At 31.7% G+C, this 11,567-nt stretch overlaps 1 long non-coding RNA gene across 1 annotated transcript; it reads left to right on the forward strand.

Moving 5' to 3' along the window:
• The first annotated feature begins 1,037 nt into the window (after nucleotides 1-1,037).
• On the forward strand, nucleotides 1,038-10,561 carry LOC134723183 (uncharacterized). Its single transcript, XR_010108004.1, has 3 exons — nucleotides 1,038-1,072; nucleotides 4,407-4,488; nucleotides 10,463-10,561. It is a non-coding gene; the product is annotated as an uncharacterized LOC134723183 (long non-coding RNA).
• Nucleotides 10,562-11,567: the final 1,006 nt, after the last annotated feature.

Below are 11,567 nucleotides of genomic sequence, written 5' to 3' on the forward strand. Positions count from 1 at the left end.
CGGCCGAGTTGATACGAATGCATCAGTGATGTCATTCGGCAATCCTTTCTCCTACTGAGGGTACGGAATCGGCCGAGTTGAGACGAATGCATCAGTGATGTCATTCGGCAATCCTTTCTCCTACTGAGGGTACGGAATCGGCCGAGTTGAGACGAATGCATCAGTGATGTCATTCGGCAATCCTTTCTCCTACTGACGGTACGGAATCGGCCGAGTTGAGACGAATGCATCAGTGATGTCATTCGGCAATCCTTTCTCCTACTGAGGGTACGGAATCGGCCGAGTTGAGACGAATCCATCTGATGTCATTCGGCAATCCTTTCTCCTACTGAGGGTACGGAATCGGCCGAGTTGAGACGAATGCATCTGATGTATAACAATCCACGTTCTTATGTTGTACTGTTATACCACTGTCCCAGGTTATGGGGAGGGTTGGGATCCCGCTAACATGTTTAACCCCGCCACATTATTTATGTATGTGCCTGTCCCAAGTCAGGAGCCTGTAATTCAGTGGTTGTCGTTTGTTTATGTGTTACATACTTGTTTTTCGTTCATTTTTTTACATAAATAATGCCGTTAGTTTTCTCGTTTGAATTGTTTTACATTGTCTTATCGGGGCATTTTATAGCTGACTATGCGGTATAAGCTTTGCTAATGGTTGAAGGCCGTACGGTGACCTATAGCTGTTAATGTTTGTGTCATTTTGGTCTTTTGTGGATAGTTGTAACAATGAAATATGTTAAACGATATGACTGGTGTCCTAGCTGCAATTCATTATTCTCTATTCTTTATTTTTTCTGTCCATTATTCTCTTGTCTGTAAACATCATCAACACCCTCATATCTAATTCAAACAATAACATTTTTAATATCCTAATAATATACCAATCAGAGTTGACACAATCACCAACAATAATAACCAAACGGTCAAATAAGTGTAGAAAATTGATACATTAAAATATGAAAATTAAGTTATTACAGAAAATTGGAAAACGGACGTATTTATGCTCGTATATAAAGTGTAATCGCACTGGACATGCTGAATATTGTAAGCTAACACCAGACGTATACAAGTAAGTACAGTTCTTATATATTGGTGTATATCATATTAAAATCAAAATAGTTCCGTTCCAATTTGTTATGAGTTTTTGTGTTATTCAATATTTAGTTTCCTTTTTCGTGACTGTTTTTTTGAACTTCTATAAATGTAATTTTTATTTCAATCTAAATAACATATAGATCTCTGATTTCGTTATACTACATAGTATAAAGAAATCAGAGATCTACATTTAAATTAGTTTGTGGTTTTTTTTTTGCATTCAGACAATTTTCTGCCCTTTTCTGTACTCTATCTTGGTGCAACCCTTTTTACTATAGAAATGTACTAACCCTTCCGGAACATCTAACACCAGCGCCGTTTTTTAATGGAGTTAGTGTTGCTCAGTTTTATGTTTCTTTTATTGTGTTCAGTAGACTGTTGCTTGTCTATGGCACGCCGTTATTATATTTATTCAATTTCGAGATATCTTATTTAGTTAAATAAGATATCTATATCTTAAAAACTAATTGAGACATCTTATTTAGTTAAATAAGATATCTATATCTTAAAAACTAATTGAGATATCTTATTTAGTTTAATAAGATATCTTAAAAAACTAATTGAGATATCTTAATAACAAAATGAGATATCTTATATATTAATTGAGATATCTGATTTATTAAATAAGATATCTTATATTTTAAATAAGATATATTAATACTTAATAAGATATCTTGTTTATTAATAGAGATATCTTATTAACTTACAGAGATATCTTATTAACTTATAGAGATATCTTATAAACTTATAGAGATATCTTATAAACTAATAGAGATATCTTATAAACTTTTAGAGATATCTTATAAACTAATAGAGATATCTTATAAACTTTTAGAGATGTCTTATTAACTTATAGATATATCTTATTTAATTGGTTATAACGATATCTTATTTAATATATGAGACAATATCTGAAAAAGTCGATTTTTTGGCAATAAGAAAAAAAACAATTTTTTTTTTTAAACCCGGTATTTCAATAGCACAAATCTAAGAACACACATTTGGGATCTAGGAACTGTTGTCTGTAATTCAAACAATTGTTTAATAAGGAAACAATGGCAATTTTAAAAATGGTACAAAAAAATCCAGTTCTTTCCTGTTACCAAAGGGAATCAATTTTAAAAAGTTTCTAATGGGAATAAGGAATAAGTTTAAGACATTATTTGTGGTTTACTAGTATATCCTGCAATAGTTTATCAAATGCCAATTATTGATTTTAACATTTGCAATACAAAGGTTTAGAAATATACTTAAATATAGTTCGGTATGTCGGTAACATGAAAGAATCTTGAGTAACAGGACAACGGTAACAGGACAGAGTTGGTAACAGAAAGGATTTTTCTGCTTTATTTTAAAGTTTAAGAAAAATACATCATTTTAGATTGGTCACAATTGGAAGATAACAGCAAACAATGTCATTTAGTCTTTGAAACTGTATTTGCAAGATGAAAAATCTGCCTAGGTAATGAAAAATTCTAAAATAAATTCCTTTCTGTTACTATCTACTATACTTAAATTGCACAATGTTCTCTGCTGTTATCAAAAGCAAAAAACCTATTTTGTTATTCAATATACTGTATATTATTTTGAAATTTATTTGATATGGTGGTGATAACTTATATTAAATTAAATAGTTGACATATAGTAGATTAACTCTTCGATTCTTCAGTGAAAATGTCTTGAATATCCTTCCTGTTACTAATGATGGTTATGCTGTTACTTTTTATCAGGTAACATGACAGAACGTAACAGAAAGGAATTACGAGATAGTTTTTGTCCTTTTTATCACATCAAATGTAAGTGTATTTCCTGTGTCCTATAACTTTTAAAAAGATAATATAAAAACACACTTAATATTGTGGTGCACACTTAAAAATATTCTCAGAAAGTGGAAGAAAAGGTTATAACAGAATGGAACACCAATAAGTATTTTTCTATAAATTCTTAACTAGGATGGGCTTGAATGTTCAAACCTGGCCGCTTTTTCAACTATTTTTTTGTACCAATGCATTCAGGAAATGATGCTCTTCTCAATACATAATGGGAAAATAACTATTGGTCTTGTAAACGCTTCCACAGGTAAAAAAAACCTCAGTGGTAACAGGAGGGAAATCACCTCTGGGGACAAATTGTTTTTGTCTTAAAATTTGCAAAATTTTATTACATGCTATTGTTATAATATAAAAAGACAAATAAAGGGAAAGTTTATTATATAATTTATCATATATGTGAGAATCGGACGCCTGTTTAATTAATTTAGATATTATTTGAATGATTTAGTTTTCCAAAAAACACAGGGGACAACATGATTTTAGGGGGGTTGAACATTTAAATTACAATATTTTATTGGAAGAAATATAAGAATGAGTGTTTAATTGTCAGGGGTTGGTGCATTATATAATTTAGTTTATACTGAAACTTAAAATTTTCAAAAAAGATGGTTGAATAAAAAAATAATTGCTGGTGAAGTTGGGGACATGGAAAATCGACTTTTTCAGATATTGTCTCATATAAGATATCTCCATAAGTTAATAAGATATCTCTATTAGTTTATAAAAGAGGGACGAAAGACACCAAAGGGACAGTCAAACTCGTAAATCTAAAACAAACTGACAACGCCATGGCTAAAAATGAAAAAAACAATAGTACACATGACACAACATAGAAAACTAAAGAATAAACAACACGAACCCCACCAAAAACTAGGGGTGATCTCAGGTGCTCCGGAAGGGTAAGCAGATCCTGCTCCACATGCGGCACCCGTCGTGTTGCTTATGTGATTACAAATCCGGTAAATAGTCTAATTCGGTAGGTCAAATTCATGAAAGGGAAGATATCTCTATTAATTAATAAGATATCTTATAAAGTATGTATTTAAAAGATATCTTTATAAAGAAGTAAGATATATTATTTACTTTATACGATATCTTATTAATTAATAGAGATATCTTATTAACTTATAGAGATATCTTATTAACTTATAGAGATATCTTATAAACTAATAGAGATTTCTTATTTACTTTCAAATTTAGTAAGATATCTTATAAAAAATAAAGATATCTTAATACTTAATAAGATATCTCGTTAAATAAATAAGATATATTCAAATTTGAATAAATATAAAAACGGCGTGCTATACTTCTCTTTTGAACGTTTTACCTTTAATGAATAACACCAGTTCATTTTCGACATGAATTTGACTATCTGACATGATCCACTGTATATTTGTTTTTAATCCTCATCGCTTTTATATTTAATACAGGTTTATATTTTTTCTGAAAAGCTGTGCTTTTGTTTTGTATTTTCAGATAAAATGAAGCTGTTTATACTAGCATTAGGACTTTTGGCTATTTGTTTGATTGAGTGTAGACACATTTCAAACGAAAACAGGTATTTAAAAATGATTGGATATTTTATAGATATCATGGAATAATGGATGTACGGAAGCCGATAAGGGCCATTCAAAAAAAAAATTATGTCGTAATTTCGACATAACATGTCGTTATTACGACATCGCTATGTCGTAATTTCGATATAACATGTCGTTATTACGACATCGCTATGTCGTAATTTCGACATATCATGTCGTAATATAACATAATTATGTCGTTATAACGACATCGCTATGTCGTAATAACGACATCGCTATATTTAAAAGAATATGTATTATGATTGGCAAGAGACTAAATGACACAGAAATTAACAATTACACGTCATCATAATGTCCCCGATAATTATAAAAGCCCCCGCATGGTCAGCTATAAAAGAGGGAAGAAAGCTACCAGAGGGAGAGTCCCCGAAATGCTGTGTGGCAGACAGTGTTATTATTCAATTATTAGCTCCCTTGGTAAAACTCCAAATTTCATATTTAACGTATTTTATTGTTAAATAATTTACATGAAGCTTAATAAGTATATATTTGTTGATTGCATAGCTTTTGCTATTTGAAAGCATTGGTTAAAGATATTTATTTATATTGTAATAAAAGTTTAATATTTGAATCGTCGCAAAATCTTTGGTTACCTTCTTTGGATACCTTCAGTGAGAAACTTATATATGTTATAGATACCAATTTAGATTAACATGGCTCATAGTGCTAGGGCTGTACAGTCAGACTAAGTCGTTTAGATTAACAAGCTACCGGTCGTAGAATAGCTATGCAGTCACACATGTTGGAAGAATGAAATGTGGAATTATGAGAGGACTGAAATTGTACAACCAAGTCAAGCGAAGCTTTGCATCTCCCTTTAGAGAAGCGCAAACTACATGACTTCTTGGTATAAAGTAAAATCACAAAAATACTGAACTCAGAGGAAAATCAATTTGGAAAGTCCATAATCACATGGCAAAATCAAAAAACAAAAAAACAAAACGCATCAAAAACGAATGGACAAGAACTGTCATATTCCTGACTTGGTACAGGCATTTTCAAATGTAGAAAATGGTGGATTAAACCTGGTTCTATAGCGCTACCCTCTCACTTTAATAACACTCTCATCAAATTCCGCTACATTTACATGATGCGTTAAATAAACAGTCACAATTAATAAAATAGTCAAAATATGGGTACATCAGTCATCATCGTATAACAATTTTAAAAGGAACAATTTAACAGGACACAAAAACATCTATCTACGAACACATGGATTGATTTGAGTGTCTGACGTCAGAAAGATTATATACGTCACATAAATTTGTCGTTCAATGTGCATACAAACAATTTTAAAATTAACATAGGCAATGTACACATACAGGGTTAAAAAATCAAAAGTATGTAAGAATAAAATACAGAAATAGACCGAGATTCAAACTAGTCCAAAAGTTATACATAGAATTTATGAGAATCCAAAACTTTTAAAAGGGAACAATTTAACAGGACACAAAAACATCTACTATCTACGAACACATGGATTGATTTGAGTGTCTGACGTCAGAAAAATTATATACGTCCATAAATTTGTCGTTCAATGTGCATACAAACAATTTTATAAAGTACATAGGCAATGTACGCATACAGGGTTAAAAAATCGAAAGTATGTAAGAATAAATTACAGAAATAGACCGAGATTCAAACTAGTCCAAAAGTTATACATAGAATTTATGAGAATCCAAAACTTTTAAAAGGGAACAATTTTACAGGACACAAAAACATCTACTATCAACGAACACGTGGATTGATTTGAGTGTCTGACGTCAGAAAAATTATATACGTCACATAAATTTGTCGTTCAATGTGCATACAAACAATTTTAAAATTTACATAGGCAATGTACGCATACAGGGTTAAAAAATCAAAAGTATGTAAGAATAAATTACAGAAATAGACCGAGATTCAAACTAGTCCAAAAGTTATACATAGAATTTATGAGAATCCAAAAATTGTTAATTCCACTACGCCATTGATTGATTTTGACGTTTGTGGTTCAACGTATTTATATAGTAATTCATAATAGAAATATATCATAATGACATATAGACAAATATCATACTGACGAGATCTTTTAAAGTACAGAGTCACGTTATAAGCACAAAAGAAATACAAAGAGTCACATATACAAAACAAATCACCAAAAAATGAAAGCCAATACAAACACATTGACGAGATGTATAAGTACCGAGCCACGTCAAACGGATATCACATATAACCATTCAACAGTAAAAGTAATCTTAATAATAGAACAAAAACAAATAAAAGAACAATAAAACATGTTGTTAAGATGATACACAACATCAGTACACAGAATCTATACATCAAGACCATCGTGTATTATTTGAGAAGTTGATACGGAATATTATCAACAAGGTCTTGGTACCTTCCGATGAACTTTTTTAGAAAAAGGACGAGACGTTCTTTGACATACCCCTGGTTCATCAACTTTCTACTCAGACACTGATGACGTTTTATAAAGTCTGAGTAGGAGCTGCAAGCTCTTGAATATCGATATAAGGGTGTAGTGAAGTATTGATAGCTCTATTTCTACTTTCAAACGTTGGGCACGCGCGATGTTCCTACAACCCCTAGGATTTAAAACAGAATCTTCGAAATTTCATCCGCAAAACAAAATAAAAATGTTAGAAAACACGAACCAATATTAAAACAAATTCAATATATGTTTTATATTATGTTTTTACAGCTCTTGATCATCTCCTAAGTAATATCTAGTATATTTGAGGATTAAAAAAAGAAAGCTATGTGAAAAAAAACGGATGTCCCCATCCAACGTTACATTTATGAAAAACTGTTTTTACTCTTATGAATATAGTGATCCTATTTCTTATTCTCTGATCTTTTTGATTCTTGACAGGACCAACGACATGTGTCGGTTCTTTGTGGCGTTAAAGCCGTTATTTTACCAAATTTCATTTGACTCGACTGCATATTATAGTAGAAAATGAATAAAAATAGTAAGACAATAATAATATCTAACAAAAGTACAAATATTTGCCTCATGTGAGTTCAAATATTGCTGATTCAATAAAAATCTTCTCTACACAGTCGTTTTTCATACGGTAGCCATTTTGTTCAAGTTGATATTTCATTTTTCAAAGCAGTTAAGGCGTTTTTTTATAATTGATCAAAACAAAAATAGATATACGAAGAGTAAAAAATGCCAACATTCTTTCCTTATTCCATACATTACAAAACGGTAGCCAATTTTTCCAAATGTCTGAAAACGTCTAAAATCCTAAAGACGCTAACTAAAGACTCCGCCCGGGGAAATAGGTTCGACACAGGTTAAATTTTGCAATTTTTATTAATTGTTTAGCTTTTAACGATTTATTTAAAAGAATTTGGAAATGGGGGAAAAATCCCATTTTATAGAATAAATTGAAATTTATGTTTCGGAAGTACTCCGAAATAGATCATTTAAAGTCGTCACTTTAGTTAGGTGCAATCACCAATATCAAAACACTTAATACCAGTTCACGGAATGTTTTACTTCGCGATTTGTCCTGCTATTTCGTGATGAAAGTAATTCCTGTACTAGCGAAGCCGGAACTTTTCGTCAATATAAACTTGTGCATGAAATGGAGGTAATTGAAAGACGAATCCCAAACAGCAACGAAAACCGTTTCATCGAATTAAAAAAAACCAACCGGGATTATATTTTTATTTGCCGTTCTCGCTGACGACCCACGAGTAGATTACTATATTTTAAAATGTATATATCTGAAAATGACTTGGGAAATAATTCTCAAGCCAAGGTTCAAGTAATTGAAGGGGTGTATTTCGACAACTTATGTGTCAGGGAAAATACAATTTTATTCAAATTTAACCAAGGGTAAAAACGTTCGAATTACTTGCAGAGTGTCAGATATATTTGTATTGGGGATGAATTAAGATATAGAAATTTTACAATGACAGATGATATGCAACTTGAAAGTTAAACATCCTATTATTAAAAAAAAAAATGAAAACCGTATACATGTACTTCCGTCCCATCTTTCCTTCCTACATTACTTGCGACAGTACTGCATTTGAAGTTGAAATAACTTAAAGGGTAAACATTATTATATCGATTTCCACAACTCGAGGTAATTTTTTGATAAAATGACATCACAAAACGAACAGAACCAGAATCAACCAACAATATTAAAAAACCCAATAAAACTTGCAAAAATTAATCGAAGTCAAAGACCCTCTTCGACGTCGCATTTTAAGTGTAACGTGTTGTAGAAATATCGTATCCAACGCTTGAAAGTAGCATTAGGGCAATTGATTCTTTAATTCAACCTTATTACAAGAAGCCATGTAACATGCGCTTATTTTGAGGGAGATGGGATGCTTTGCTGGCAGGTAAGGCTCGCATATTCCCATATAAATTTATCTACCTAATCTGTGTGTGCAGCCATTTGACAAACGTTATTTTATTAACCTCGGTTGCTTTTTATAAAATATATAAGTTTCTCACTGAAGATATTCAAAGAAGGTATCCAAAGGTTTTGCGACGATGCAAATATTAAACTTTACAATGTAAATAAATATCTTTAACCAATGAATTCAAATAGCAAAAGCTATGCAATTAACAAGTACTTATTAAGCTTCATGTAAATTATTTAACAATAACATGCATTAAATATGAAATTTGGAGTTTTACCAAGGGAGCTAATAATTAAATAATAACACTGTCCGCAAGCCAACACAGCATTTCGGAGACTCTCCCTCTGGTATCTTTCCTCCCTCTTTTTTAGCTGACTATGCGTGGGCTTTTCTAATTATTGGGGGCATTATGATGACGTATAGTTGTTAATATCTGTGTCATTTAGTCTCTTGGCAATCATAATACATATTCTTTTTATTACGACATAGCGATGTCGTTATAACGACATATAGTGATGTCGTTATTACGACATGATATGTCGAAATTACGACATAGCAATGCCAATACGTGAGTTTTGCACCATTGTACATTTGTTGTAGAATGGTTGCCCCTATCTAACCACGTGTAACCCCTTCACATGTTGTATTAGCCTGTTCAAAGTCAGAAAAGTCTGTAGGTAATTGTTGTCTAGTGTTTGTTACTGCATATCATATTTGTTTTTTGTTAATTGTTGTTTTGTAAATACATAAATACGGCCTTTGGTTTTCCTATTAGAATTGTTAATATTTTATTTTTGTCAGTTTGGGGCCTTTTAAAGTTTGCTATGCGAAATCGGTTATTTTATGTTAAAAACAACGTCATTTGTTCTGAGGTGTATAGTTGTCTCAATTGCAATCATACATGTATCATATCTTCTAATATTATATTATGTATAGGGTAAAATCAAATATAGTACGATACATGTTCTATTGTAAATGTAAAAGACACCGAATGGAAAGATAGAAAAAAAAGTTCGTTAATGAGACATGTTAACTCTGTGCTAAGTGTTTTTTATTTTATTTTCTATTATTGTAATCTGTATTAAATCGACCGCTTTAGGTGAAATATGCAAGAGAAATCTTTACCATTGCTAGGGCGCTCCAAAAAAATATCTCGCAATTAAAACTAAAAACACAGACAGCAAGAAAAGAAGAAATAATTTCTAACAACGGACAGGCACAAGATAAAACATTAACGCCCGACCTTGATTTCAGTTCACAACATCTGACTGGAATAACTTTTATGAAGTTCGACAGGGACTGAAAAATTTGAGACAATAAAATAAACAATAAAACATTGCGAGCATTAAACATGAAAAAGCTGGAACACTGCGATAAAAGCAAGATTCAATTATAAAAAGTGTTCTTCAATCTTTAAGTTATTTATATCAAGGTAAGTTACCCCAGATTTGAATAAAGCTGTTCTGTTTTTATCATTACAAATTACAACTGATGAACTGACAAAGCTGTTTTTGATAAAACTTTGTTGTAATATCATTGAAGGATTCAGGAGAGGTGGGTTGACTGGGATGATCATTTTGATGGTCTAGGCGAGGACATTGCAGACGCCTATAAAAATTCTGTAGATAAAATCGACTCAGGACTTTCAAAAGCTGTGGATGCTCTATTCGACGCTTTTGACTTCATGATTGGAGATAATTTAAGATCTTGAATATGGTGGAATATTGAGCAGAAAGATGTTTAGAAATAAATATTTAAATTATCAGGATTTCTATTCATTTTACTTTTGTTCTACTGGTGTATATACTCATGATTTTATGATTTTATGACAGGTGTTGTCAAATTTTAATTGAACCTTTGACACTTATATATCACAAAGTTTGATTCTATGAAGGTAGTTTTGTAAATCCAATTGGCTTTTTTTTTATATAGCACTCTGCTGATTGCCAATATAATCATTTTCATATCAGCGTGCGCGTGGAGAACTGCAATACTTCTGCTACTAATACTACTGAATTATATACCTATATAACACGTACAATATGACAAGGTGGGTGTTACAGAAGAACGTTCACCTAATCTGACCAAATCAATTGATAACCTGACCGCGCATGAAATGGTCTAGTCTACCCTGTTATGAACATGATTTTATTTACAATTAGGAGGCAGATGTAGTATTTTGTAAGCAAAGTTGACCTCAGATGAATTTGGCCTTTATTTTATCATGTTCCAACCAAACTGATATTTCAATGCTATTTGTTGCTTGATCTCAATACCACACGTACATTATATGTACAAGTGTACAGCTTCTGATTGTTACACAACAATGAGCAATACGTGAATAACGCTCTTAGTCTTTTGATTAGGCCTTATTTTTGTTCTGTATACATATACAATGATTCGGTCATGTTTGCCTCAGATTTAGGCAGCAACCATTTGATTTTATGGGGGGGGGGGGGGGGGGGGCTATTTTTTTTCTGTGCAAACCTTCGGCGAAGAACAATCTATTTTTTTAGCGACAAACCGAAAACATTTTTTTTCTTTCAATTTTAGCATTACATATAGTTTTTTTTCACAAAAACCTGGAAACAAACTTTTTTTTCCAAAAAAAAACCATAGCCCCCCCCCCCCAGAAAATCAAATGGTT

The sequence above is a fragment of the Mytilus trossulus genome, chromosome 6 (assembly GCF_036588685.1).
Source record: "Mytilus trossulus isolate FHL-02 chromosome 6, PNRI_Mtr1.1.1.hap1, whole genome shotgun sequence".
NCBI lineage: Eukaryota > Metazoa > Mollusca > Bivalvia > Mytilida > Mytilidae > Mytilus > Mytilus trossulus.